The following is a 13,912-nucleotide window of genomic DNA, read 5'->3' as shown; positions in this document are numbered from 1 at the left end:
ATAGAGTGTACTTACACAAACCTAGATGGTATAGCGTGCTACACTTGGGCTATATGGTACTAATCTTATGGACCACCGTCACATATGTGGTCCATCATTCATCAAAATGTCATTATGCAGCACATGACTGTCCATGAAATCAACTGATACATAACAGTGCTCGATGCATATTGATTTCAGTGTTAAGAAAACAAAAACTGATTTCTGAGGGTATAAAACAGGAGGAATTTAACGCAAGGACTTGATTACACAGGTGATGGAAAAGGTTAGGAAGTCAATCAGTAGACAGTGAGGCAACCCAGAGATCAGTAACAGCAGGAAGTCACCACTGCCTGAGGCTCAAGGGACGAGGGGAGGAGGTGGGCTCTCCAAGGCCAGGCACCAAAGTCACTGGAAGGAAACTGGGGCCACAGCAGAAGCTGAGGTCAGGAAAGAAATGCAGCTGCCAGAGATGGCACCAAAGGCAGAGAAGGAGGGGAAGAAATACAGTGCTTCCTTCTGCTCCCATCTACCCTCCAATCTCTCACCCAAGTCCCTCCTAGGCTACCCCCAGCCAGCAGCCTGCTGACCCTGCACCCTGGGGAGTACAGCCTGCAGAGCCTGCTCCCTGCCGTACAGAGCAGAAAGGAGTCTGAGGAACGGGGCTGAGGGCAAGCAGGTCCAGGGCCAGCACTGAAGACCAGATGTCCTGAGCCGCCTGGCCTCCCAACACTGAGGCCTCTGCAGGCTGCCGTCCTCCTGGCTGCAGGCCTCAGACATTGCCCTTCTCTCCTTCTCGCTTTAAAGCTGTCACCACCTTCCGTCTTTCTCTAAACCGACCTGGGGGTAAACAGATCTCCTTCCCTCTTTCTAGGTGATGCTCCCTGGAGGCAAACACAGCTCCCACTCTAAACCTGTTGGGCAGAGTGGGCTGGGCAGCAGATAGAGTGGAGGCATCCAGGCTTTCACAGGTTAATAGGCACAGTGCTGCTCTCAGGCCTAGGGGCCTCACCTTCAAAAAGCCAGGATTCAAAGAGCCAAGGGGAACTAGCAACTTCTGTCCCCTTCCTGCTCTGGGTGTCCAGGACCCCTGAATTCCCTGCCTAAAGAGCCTGGAGCACATTCATGGGGCCTGACTGGCCTTTCCCCTGGTCTGTCCTCTCGAGGGTGGACCATGCCTGCAGTGGGAGCATCCTTAGACCTGAGGGGCGACCATTTGCAGGGGAGTGGGGAGGGAATGGAGGGCTGTGGCTATAAATACAGCTTACACACCACGTGGCTGGGGGTCCACGCACCTGCCTGAGACCCCCTCGTAGTGAGAGATGTATCTTGGGGTGTAAGGAGAAAGGGGCAGTGTGCATGCCAAGTGCTGGGGGTCAGGGCCAGCTCTCCATGTGCCATGATGTTCCAGCATGGAAGTTCAAGGAGTTCTAAATTCGAACCTACACTTCTAGCGGGTTGTGAAGGTGTGACTGTTGACTTATGAGGATAGAACATGTTTTGTTTAGCAGTTCTTAGCTTGGTTTGTAACTTTCACGTATTGCTGGCAGACACGTGTACTCTTGCTGCAGCCTCCACACATGTTAAGGGTAGGCCTGGACCAGAGTGGGCTGGTTCTTTACCCAGAGGTTGCTCTGAGAGTGTGGGGCTCAGATACAGAGGGAAGAAGAGGAGGGCCCAGACCCGCAGATGCTTCTGGGTCAGGGATGCACGAAGGTTCTCCACCCACACAGGGAAGTGAGTCCAGGGCTTCAGAATCTAGTGTCTGCTGCCTTCCAGAGCCAACTCCTTTAGGCTTTGTGTGACAGCACACCCTCTGATATATATATATTTTTTTCTTTTTTTGGTGACGAAGATTGTTCCTGAGCTAACATCTGTTGACAATCTTCCTCTTTTTGCTTGAGGGAGATTGTCACTGAGCTAAAACTTGTGTCGATCTTCTTCTGTTTTGTATGTGGGATGCCGCCACAGCACGACTTGATGAGTGGTGTGTAGGTCCACGCCTGGGATCCCAACCCACAAACCCCAGGCCACTGAAGCAGAGCACGCAAACTTAAACACTACGCCACTGAGCCGGCCCCCATGATATTTTTAAGCTAACATTTATGGAATATGGCAGACTTTGTTCTAAACCCGTTTCACATATTGTCACATTTAATTCCCCTGTGGGGTGGGTAATATTGTTAGCCCCATTCCACAGATAAGGAAACAGACAAGCAGGTTAAGTAACTTGCCCAAGGCCTAGCCGGATTCTGATTCATGAGTCGGAGCCTCAAGCCAGGCTCTTAACCACACCCTGTACTGCCTCCCACTCTGTGAAAATGGGGTGTGTGTGTGTGTCCAGGGCTTCATCAAGTACTGACACTCCCACACCCCCAGATAGTGAGGGACCACTGGCTGTCATTCTCCCAAACGCTTAAAGACAGCTCTTGGGTCTTCATCTAAGCCTTCTCTTTTCCTGCTGAACATTCCCATCTTTCTCCTTTTCCTCACATGACAGAGGGTCCAGACCCTTTACCACCCGGCTTGCTCTTTAGCGGGGTCACCCAATCCTGTCTCATTGTCTCTTTTCAAGTGTGGGGCCCAGAACTGAGGCCTTTATTCAAGTTGTCTGATATGCCTTGTGTGAGCAGCATTAGGAAATCGTTTCTGCACATGATTCCTGCACAAACACAGCAAAAGACAGAATTAGCCTTTGGGGCAGCCAGACCATTCCCACAAACATTCACTGAACACCCACTCTGAGAGTGAGATAGCCCCGCCCTCGAGGAGAGTCCAGTCCTGTGAGGAGACAGGCAGGAGAACTGATCATTTGAACCCAATGTGGCGAGTGCTATGAGGGAGCACAGAGGAGCCAGGGTTCTGGGGCACAGGTAGTCAGGAGCTTGAAGGCCTCCACCCAGCTGGAGCTGCTGAGCTGGATCTTAAAGATTGAATTAAAAAGACAAGAAATAACAAGTATTGAAGGGATGTGGAGAAAAGGGAACCCTTGTACACTGCTGGTGGGAATGTAAATTGGTGCAGCCACTGTGGAAAGCAGTATGGAGATTTCTAAAAAAATTAAAAGTAGAAATACCATGTGATCCAGCTATCCCACTTCTGGGTCTTTATCCAAAGAACATAAAACACTCATTCAAAAAGATATATGCACCCCTATGTTCATTACAGAATTATTCATAACAGCCAAGATGTGGAAGCAACCCAAGTGCCCATCAACGAATAAATGGATAAAGAAAATGTGATTGATATATATATACACAATGAAATACTACTCAGCCATAAAAAAGACAAAATCTTGCCATTGGCAACAACATGGATGGACCTTGAGGGTATCATGCTAAGCAAAATAAGTCAGACAGAGAAAGACAATTACTGTATGACTTCACCCATATGTGGATGATAAACAAACACACATATAGAGATAGAGAACAGATTGGTGGTTACCAGAGAGGAAAGGGGCAGGGAGAAGGCAGAAGGGGTAATGGGAGACATTTGTACAGTGACAGAGGGCAACTAGACTTGGTGGCAAACACAATGCGGTCTATACAGAAGTCAACATATAATGATGTACACTTGCAATTTATATAATGTATAAACCAAAGTGACCTCAATAAAAATAAATAAATAATAAAATAAAATTGAGAAAAAGAGTGAATAGGAATTCACCAGATGAGCTAGAGGAGAAGGAAATGGGAACAATGTGTGCAGAGGTATGGAGGTGTGCAAGGACATGGCACATTCCAGAACCTGTCTAGTGATTGGTAGCCAGGTCATACCTGGGTCTGATGCTATGCAGGGATCCGACACCCTGAAAGCAGAAGGGACCCCTGAACCTCTTCTAGCTTGAGTCCTATTAACTCGCGGAGCTTGTAATCCACTAAAATCTTTAAGTCCTTTTCACCCTGTGGCATTGATTTATTAAACCAAAGTCCAGAACTTTCCATCTGCTCCAATTAAGTTTGATCCTATTAGATCATGCCCATTATTTCAGTCTGTCTGGATCGTATTTCTGCATCCAAATTGTTAATTATCTCTCCCAGTGCTGCATCATCTGCCTTTTATGTTATTGATAAAAATATCCAAAACAACAGGCTTGGGGTGGAGACTTGTTGCCCACCGCTACAGACTTCCTCTAAGTTACCATCAGTCAGCATTCCTCAGGTTACGCATTCAGCCAGTTACGAGCTCTTCTAAATGAAAGCACATCCAGCTCACAATTTTCCAATTTTGTCTACAGGGAGGTCACGAGAGACACTATCAGTGGTCTTGTTGAAATCCGGATATACCACATCATCAACATCTCCCTGATCTACCAGCCCAGTAAACCCATTAGCAGAGGACACGGGGTGAGATTGGCATGACTTGTTTAGAGTGGACCTTAGAAATAGGAGTGCAGGTCACCAAAGAACTACAGGGTCCTGTAGCATGGACTACAGTGTTATTGGGGCTCCCCCTCAGACCTGTAGGGATGTAGGAATCCAAAGTATTCTCCGTTTTGAAAACTAGGACTTTTGCCCACCCCATTCTTTGAGACTTTCTCACATTTGCTATGATCTGTGAAAGATTAACACCAGCCACAGAGCAAGCTGGGCCCCGGTGCCCTTCCTTGCCGGGCTTGGGCTGGGGGCCACTGGTCTGGGATGGAATCTGGACTCCCTTCCAACCCTTCGTGCTCCTCTTCGGGCACCAGTTCCAACTCAGTAGGGTTATTTTTCCCTTTCCAGACTGAAGATCATTCTGAATAGAGAAAAGGGCCACAGGAGCTTGGCGTTCTGTCATACTCTCTTCAGCGCTTTGTATCACAGGCTGAGGAGCTTGAACTCGATCTGGTAAGTGGAGAAGTCACTGAAGATTTTTGAAAAGAGGAGTGACATGATCCTATTTTAGGGGAAGAGTCAAAGTTTTTGACTGTTTCACATCATTAGTCCATTCCTCTTAGCATTGACATTTAACACTAGCAATTGCCTATAAGCATGAGAGGCAGTGCAAAATAGTCTAGCTAAAGTAGATCACTTTTTTTTTTAAATGATAGTCAAGGGGAGCAGATTATTATTTTTTTTTCTCTCCAAAGCTCCAGCACAGAGTTTTATATTCTGGTTGTAAGTCCTTCTAGTTCTTCTATGTGAGCCGCTGCCACAGCATGGCTGCTGACAGACGAGTGCTGTGGTTCCACGACTGGGAACTGAACCTGGGCTGCTGGAGCAGAGTGTGCCAAACCTTAATGGCCAGGCCATCAGGGCTGGCTCTTGATCACTTTATCTTCTGTGTGAGGCAGAGAGGGGAAGGGGCTGTGTGTAGGATTTGGAGCCTGACCAACCTAGGTTTAAATAGCAACTCCATCATTTAAAGGCAGGGAGGGGCCTTAAACAAGCACCTCACTGCCTCTGAGCCTGAGGTTTCTCATCTGTAAAATGGGAATAGTAATTATACCCACCTTGCAGGGTGCCTGTGAGGATGGAGATGATGAATTTAAAGTGCCTGGATCCACAGAGGACGTGTTCAGTAAGTGGTCCTTCATCCGAATCCTTCATCTTCAGGTGCAGGATTCCCAAGTTCCCCCCAAGACCAGGGGGCACACACCTGGAGCAGCCTAAGGAGAGAGGGATCCACCATCAGATGTGGGCTCCCTGGAAGCAGCTGCCTCCCAGACACGGAGGTGGGGCCTGCTGGCTGCATGGCTCTGAGCCGACGCCTGCCAAGGCCTGCCAAGGCCCCAACCTCTGAATGACCTGCAGGGGAGGCTGGCACTGAATTCCTAGAGTCCTGATCTCCCTCCCACCCTAATTATCTTCACCTGGGTGTGTGTTTCGTCAGAAGCTGCAGGGTTAATAGCTGGAAGAACCGGTTTTAAAGCACCCTCAGAGCTGGTCTGGGTGATTCTTCAGAGAAGACTGGAGCCTGGATGGGAGGCGCCAGGCCCCAGAAATGGCGTGTGTCCCAAGGCCCCGCCTGAGGTACCTGCAGCTTCCTGCACGTGTGGCCTATCACCTCCCACACACCTGGGCCACCTCCTCCCACCCAGCCATGGGTGTGAAGAGAAGGAAAATGAAGTATGCCCGGGCGAGGCATGGCTGGGGAGTCACCAGCCATCCCTCCAACCTACTGTCATTCCAACCTGCTCTTAGGTTGGCCTTTCAAGGCTGAGCAAAAAAGCTTTGGATAATTCACGATGCCACCCTACCTTCTGACCTGGGAATGGTCAGTTCAGGCCATCAGCATATGCTGGCCAGAAGTAGCCATACTTTCTTTTCACTGAACACATTTCCACCCAGATGCCCAGCTCTTTAATTACAATGTGAATTCTCCCATATACCCCTCAACTTCATCAAGAATCCCCAAACTTCCTAAACACTAACGCAGCATAGTGGGCAAAACGCTAAGGGCTTCCATGGGATGACTTGTTTTGTCCACACTCTATGCCTGCATTGTGAGTACTATTATACCCCCATTTTACAGATGAGGAAACTGAAGCACTTGAGCGTTCAGGTATCTTTCCCAAGCCTGCATAGCTAAGTAAGTAGCAGAGATGGGATTTGAACTCTTGAAAGCTTGCTCTGCCCTATATTCTGTTTCCTCTCTTGCAATAGAAAGTTGGGGATTCGGAGACCTGGAAAGGACAACCGGCAGCCACTGGGTCCCAGTTCATTTCCTCTGGGGGCCTTGTTCAAGTGAAAATAACCACAGACTCTCTAGTGACCAGGTTAATTTCCACTTCCAGGACCTCCCCTGCTTCCACTGCCCCCTACACACACGCGCGCGTGCACACACACACACACACACACACAGAAACACACACAGCCTCCTCCTTCTCCTCCTGTTGTGTCCAGGCATCAACCATAGCTGTTGGCCATTGATGTCTTAATTTTTTGTTTTTTAATTGTGGTAAAAAATATATATAACATAAAATGTATCATCTTAACCATTTTTAAGTGTATAGTTCAGTAGTAAGTATATTCACATTGTTGTGAAACAGATCTCCAGAACTTACTCAACTTGCAGATGTGAAACTACACACATTAGATAGCAATTCCCCTTTTCTCCTCCCCTTGGCCCCTAGAAACTACCACTCCCGTTTCTGTCTGTATGACTTTAATTATTTTAGATACTTCATATAAGTGGAATCATACAGTATTTGTCTTTTTGTAACTGGGTAGCTCACTTAGCATAATGTCCTCAAGGTTCATCCATGTTGTAGCATGTGACAGAATTTCCTTCCTTTTTAAGGCTGAATAGTATTTTATTGTCTGTATATACCACCTTTTGTTTATCCCTTCATCTATTGATGGACACTGAGTGGCTTCTACCTCTTGGCTACTGTGAATAATGCTGCTATGAACATGGGTGTGCAAATATCTTGTCAATACCCTGCTTCCGATTCTTTTGTATACTTACCCAGAAGTGGAGTGAGCTGGATCATATGGTAATTCTATTTTTAATTTTTTGAGGAATCTCCATACTGTTTTCCACTGCCACTGCCCCATTTAACATTCCCACCAACAGTGCACAAATTTTCCAATTTCTCCACATCCACGCCAACACTTCTTATTTTCTTTTTCTTTGATAGTGGCCATCTTGAGGAGTGTGAGGTGTGGAGCCTTAACTCTTGAGTGTGGAGTCCTGCACAGACTGATCAGAGCCTTGGGCCTCCCAATGCCAGGACTGAGACGCGTACATGGCAACAAGAGTTCCAGTTACATTTTCCCCATGGCCAAAGAAGCCAAGTGATTCTTGCTGACAGGCTGAAACCCCCTGGGCACGTTCCAGCTTAGTCTTAGAGAATCCCTGAGGAACTGCCATGGCTCAGTGAACCTGTCCTGGGTGAGCAGTGTTTCGTGTGGGTGCTGAATAGATGTTAATGATCATAGAATGTAAGCTCCATGAAGGCAGAGACATCGACCTTGGTCATCTCTGCATCCCCAGCACTTGGTGCATAGTAAGTGCTCAATAAATATTTGCTAAATGAACAAATGAAGAATTGGGAGCTTTCTAAGCTGGTGGAAAGCAGTCCCTCCGAGCTAGCGTGGTCCACAGTGGTAGCCATTTGCCGACTGCTGGTTCCTACTTCTGCTGGCTTGCAGACTCTTTTCCATGAGAGCCCCGCTGACCCTCCCTCCTTGTTAAAGCATGATGCACGTGGATCCCAGCCACCAGCCCATTCCTGTCACTCCTCTCTCCTGAGAATGACTCTGGACTTTGTTGTTCTGGGCTAACAGGGAGAGAGTTTAAAAAGTTTGAGAAGCGATGCCTTAGAGGGAGGTTTTGGCAGGCAGTGATAAACTCTCAGCTTTGCTTCAGGAAAAAAAGTGTATCTCTCCCCACTGCCCACAGGGGAGATTTTAAGGATCTCAGCATTTTTTTGTGCCAACAGTAAGATCTAGCACTCCACCAAACCCACCTCTAGACACAAAGGCACTTTAGTGGGGAAGAAGAATGAGGGGGTTTCAAGCTGATAATGACACAACAAAATTTGCTTCCTGCAATATGGTATAAGGAGAGGGCAACCAATGTGAGGGGAGTTTGGGCCCGGCCCAGGGCCACACTCTGATGTCACAGTCTGTAAGAAATTCAGTGAGAAAATATTTTCTGTGTGCCTGGCACTGTTCTGAGTGCTTTATGCATACTAACTCGTTTAATCCTCCCATCAAGCTCGAGGGATGTATATTAATGTCATACCCATTGTACGGCTGGGAAAACCAAGCTTCTGAGAGGTTAAGTCACCTGCCCATGGCATGTGGTTCCAGAGTCTGGGCTCTTAACTGTGAGAGAACTGTGCTGGCTCTCTTTAGTCATCTATCAATTCATTTGTTAATTCAACAACCATTTACAGAGAGCCTACTGTGTGGCAGGCACCAACCCCAGCAGTAAACAAAACACAGGCCTCACTCTCCAAGGCTTTCAGTCTAGCAAGGGTGTTCATTCAACATGTGTCTTGTCTGTGAGAGTAGACCACGGTAAGTGGGAATACAGACCCACAAATCACCCAACTGAATTCCAGTTCCCCTAGTGACCAACAGAGTCCTGTCAAACTATTTCTCAGGAGCCAAATTTAATCTTTGAAGAAAACAGCTCTGAGTGTAGGTGTGTTTTAAAGATGAGTCTGGCCTCAGGAAGAGATCTTGGAACATCCGAACAGATAGGGGGAGCTGTTGACCCCGCTGCAGCGCCCTTCATGCAGGACCCATCTGCCAGCCCAAGAGCCAAGTAAAACCAAGATTTCCTCATGAAAATGCCAGATGAAAGCATTAGTAATATCAACTGATATTCCTGCATTGGAACAGAATCAAAGGTGCTTCTGGGATTGCCCTTGGCCCCTCTGGGAAGCCTAGCTAACTCGCACTTTCTCATCCACTCAAATAAACCATGGGTTCCATGTGTACACACTTAAAACCCAGAATGGCACATACCCACAGACAGCCTGGGGCAAGATGGAGCATTTCTGTGTCTCTCTGCTTAGGCTGCAATGGGGCAGTTCAGAGCACAGGCCTGGGGTTTAATCCCAGCCCCGGGGCTCACATAGGCGAATCACTTTCTATCCTTCAGTCTCCACATCTATAAAATAGGACTAATATCTAATAACCAGACCTTCTGCATGGGGCAGATGTAAGGATGAAAGGAGAGAATCTTGTACTTAGCACAGCACATGGCCAGAGAAATGCACAGGAAGTGTTAGCTATTGTTATTATATTATCTTATTGTATATTATCTGCAAATAAGTTCATCAGTTTTAAAATTCATGACACTGAAATAAATGTGCTATGAGCACTTTCTGAGAGTATTTTTCCTAGATTGCTCAAAGTAAATCCTTATCCCTATCAGATGCATGGGAAGCCTGAGGCCCATGTTCTTGGTCTTCAGTGAGGTTACCTAAATAGTAGCAGGACCCTCAACTTCCAGTTCAACACTCTATCCAGTAATTCAAACTTCCCTCCTTCAACGCCAGCTTCAGTCCATTTCCTATGTTCAAAATTTGCCCACTCCACTCTTGATGACTTCCAGTTCTGTCTGAGGTTGGCTTTCCAGAAAGCAGAATTTGGTTGCAAGTAATTTACCAAGGAAGTGCTCCCAGAGGTAACCAATAGGGGAGTGGGGAAAGGAGAGAAGTTCAAACAAGGGTGAGGGTTCAGCAAAGTCTCACAGAGGGCAGCTGTAGAGGACCCTGCACCTGAGTGTCCCTGCCCGAGGGAAGGGAGCCTGCAGTGCAGACAAGGGAATGGCAGGTAATGGAGGTGGGAGTGGCCCTGCTCGCCCTCATTCCCAGTGACCTACTTGGGGGAAGTTGTCTTTCCTTTGCCACAACTTTAGGTTCTGTGCGTCTGGAGGTCCCAATTCCCAGAAGGGAGACACTTCCACCGGGGACACAGAAAACAAACACTAAACCCAAATTTCTGGCAACCACTAGGTCATTAGGGGGCCATCAGGCAAAGAAAGGAGTGGCCTTCCTGGCAGGAATAATTCGCTCTGATCATTAGGAGGAGGCTCTGTCTCTGCTGCCCTGGGCCACGTAGGAGTATCTATGGAACTCAGGCAGCCCTGGGTTCCTCCCATGCCCAGCGTTAACTGTCACTCACCAATTACAGCAAGCAAGCCATGTAACCAGGGGCTCGGACCCCTCAAGCATGCAGGGCTGGGGTCACTCTGACACGGAACAACCAGCAGAAGTGCCAGCCAGGTGAGGGGTAGAGGAGGTTACGTGAACAACAATGTCACCTCCAGACTAGCTGTAGCAGGTGAGGGCTGTAAATTGTCAGACTAACTCTCCTCTTGCAAGTTTTCCCCATAAATTGCGGCCGATCTTCAACATGAAGACTCCGTGATAGGATGGAGTGAACTTGACCGTGGATGCGAGCAGACAATGTCTGTGCTCCACCCAGGTCCTCTCAGATCCCTTTTCAGGGTTTTGTTCACTCCTGATACCAACTGTCTTAGGTTGGGTCCCCCAAGGCAGGCCTCCGATGAGGATTTGTGTGTACGTGACGTAAGGACACTGGTTAGAATGGCAGGTGCAGGACATGGCTGGGGAGGCATGCAGGCCAAGCTTCCCAGAGGGTGGCCTCAGCCTGACCCAACAGGCTGTAAGCCATGCCTCCACGCAGCCAAAGCAGCTCCAGAGCCCCCAAGAGCTGTCCTCCAAAAAGAACCACAAGGCTGCCTTTGGCAGTGAAAGCACAGCGAGGCCTGGGGTGCACCAGAAGTGGTAAAAAGGATCGAGGGGAGGGTGGGTGGGCACTGGCATTTCCTGCTACCAGCTTTACTACATAAATGCTGTTGGAGTAGCTTTGCTCCCAGTAAGAATGAATTCAGGTAAAAAATGAGAACCAAGAAGGGATAGCAAGTCTGTTCCAGAACGACTGGAAGACCCACGTGCCCAGCCCTGCCTCTGAGGGTAGGGGTGCCAGAGAAGAAGGATGCACAGTCCTGCCCTCCCGAAGGTTCTGTCCTCCTCTGCTGTGGAGAGGAGAAGCCACCTGGGGACTGTTTTTTTTGTTTGTTTGTTTTTGAGGAAGATTAGCCCCGAGCTAACATCTGTGCCCATCTTCCTCCATTTTGCATGTGGGACGCCTGCCACAATGTGTCTTGATAAGTAGTGTTTAGGTCCGTGCCCAGGATCTGAACCAGCGAACCCCAGGCCACTGAGGCAGAGCATGAACCTAACCATTACGCCACTGGGTGGGCTCCCACCTGTGGACTTTTTAAACCACAGCCCAGCAAGCCCTCAGGCAGCCTATTATTACAGGGCAGAAGGGAAGTACGTGCCCCAGGAGATTAGAGACTGGCCAGGTCACTCTGAACCCAAGAGGTAAAAAACTAAATCAAAATAGACAGACAACCGGCCTAGACAGGTTCAAGACGCAATTTGTTTCTTCAAATTGCGTTTCCTTAAGTTCTACTTGAGCTTGGAGTTGTTGTCAAGCCAGGTAAATTGACAAGGGTCAAAAGCTGTTTTGAGAGCAACCACAGTCATTGGCTCATTCGCTGTGTCCCTCTTTAGGTGCACACTGATGGCACACCTGTTCTGTTTACAGGCATTGGGCTGGGCACAGTGTTGGTGAAAGAATAGACACTGGCCCTGCCCTTATGGAGTTTACGGTTGAGTAGAGAGACAATCACTAAATAAATAAATATACACAAAGATATGGGAGTACAAATTATGATGGGTATCTCGGAGGAAAAGTGTAGAAAGCCATGAGAGGGAAGAGCAGGGTGTACTAAATTAACTTGAGTTGTCAGAAAAGACTCCTCTGAAGAAGTGGCGTGTAAATGGAGGCCTGAAGGATGAGCAGGAGTTAAACTGTGGGTGGGAAGGAGGTTGGACATTGGGTGGGTGGTCTTCCTAGGCAGAGAACAGCCTGTGGTAAAATGAGGAGTTGGGAAAGATAGGGGCTGACCCAAGGATCAAACAAACCAGAGCAAGCAAGCAAATTGAAGCCCCTCAGGGCTCCCGAAGGATCCAAGCAAAAGCTTGAGCACGTTTCTGTAGGTGTGTAGTGTGGTGGGTTTCAGGAGGGGAACGGGGCCTGGAGTCGTGACAAACGTTAGCCCCCACACCTGCTCTGGGTCAGATACTTAAATCACACCAAAATAATGAACCCTTTCATTAAAGACAAGGCAGAGTAGATTTAGCTCATAACACTGCACAACTCCAGGGGGCGCCACACACACTGCAATCTCTCTGAAGAGGGAGTGGGCAGTGTGCAGTCTGCATGGCGGCTGTAATGTGACTTTGGAAACAGAGCTAGCAGGAAAGAAGCTCCTTGGAGAAGTCAGTAAAATGGTTTAATTATTAAGAAGAAAAGAGGAACTAGCTTAACAGTTGAGTTTTTATTTTCTGAATAAGTTGGAGGCCAGTGAGGCAAGACAGAAGAAATGGAAGTGTGAGATGGGTTGAGAAGAAGAGGGGATCCCTTCTACAACAAAAAATATTTGTGGAACTTTCTGCTAGATAGATAATATTGAGTAAAGCAGGTGAGGTCCTATCCTCATAAAGCTTACAGTCTGGTGGGGGAGAAAAGACATTAATTTAAATAATACAAAAACAAATGTGTAGGGGCCAACCTTGCAGCCTAGTGGTTAAGTTCACCACACTCTGCTTTGGCGGCCAGAGTTCAGTTCCCAGGTGCAGACCTACAACACTCATCAGTGGCCATGCTGTGGCAGCGACCCACCTACAAAACAGAGGAAGATTGGCACAGATGTTAGCTCAGCGTGAATCTTCCTCAAGCAAAAAGAGGAAGATTGGCAACAAATGTTAGCTCAGGGTTAATCTTCCTCAGCAAAAAAAAAAACCAAACAAAAAATCCCAAATGTATAATTCTACATTGAGAAGCGGCATGCAGGAGAGACCCAGGTGGTGGACGTGGTTGGGTGTGTGTGCCAGGGTCCTGACTAGTCTGGGGGTGTGTGTCAGGACAGCTTCCCTGAGGAAGTGGTATTTAGGATGAGATCTAAAAGGTGAGCTAAGGTTAATTAGGCAAAGGGGGTGGAATGGAGGAAGGGTGAGAACATTCTAGACATCGTGAAGGGCATAAGCAAAGGCCTGCGATGGGGACATCTGAAGAAAGACAAGAAACCTGCAGATTGGGGCACAGAGAAAATAAGAGCAGGGAGAAATCACTAAGAGGTTTAAGGCAGGAATTAGACTTGGATTCTGAAAACTTCTCCTCCTCCCTCATGGCAGATGGACTGAGGGGCAAGCGAGTGGGCAAGGAGACTGGTTAGGAAGCTCTTGGAACGGTACAGATGAGAGCTCACGGAAGCCTGGACCAGGGTGGTGGCAACGGGGCTGCAGAGGATGGGATAGGTTTGAGATATATTTAGGATGTCAAGATTTGGCAGGAAATTGTGATAGACTGAAAGTGACGGGTGTGAAGGATGATGGGGAGAGAGGTGTCAAGGTTTCTGGCTCGTGGGATTGGGTGGATGCTGGGGCCATTCA

General features: G+C 48.0%; 1 long non-coding RNA gene across 1 annotated transcript in view; it reads right to left on the bottom strand.

The window, feature by feature from the left end:
• Positions 1–5,661, bottom strand: part of LOC111775334 (uncharacterized) — a 28,287-nt gene extending 22,626 nt beyond the window's left edge. Inside the window, exon 1 of the long non-coding RNA XR_011422589.1 lies at positions 5,414–5,661. This is a non-coding gene — a long non-coding RNA (uncharacterized lncRNA). The remainder of the gene's footprint in view (positions 1–5,413) is intronic.
• Positions 5,662–13,912: the final 8,251 nt, after the last annotated feature.

Source organism: Equus caballus, chromosome 10 (genome assembly GCF_041296265.1).
Source record: "Equus caballus isolate H_3958 breed thoroughbred chromosome 10, TB-T2T, whole genome shotgun sequence".
Taxonomy (NCBI): domain Eukaryota; kingdom Metazoa; phylum Chordata; class Mammalia; order Perissodactyla; family Equidae; genus Equus; species Equus caballus.
This window is presented reverse-complemented; position numbering and strand designations above follow the sequence as displayed.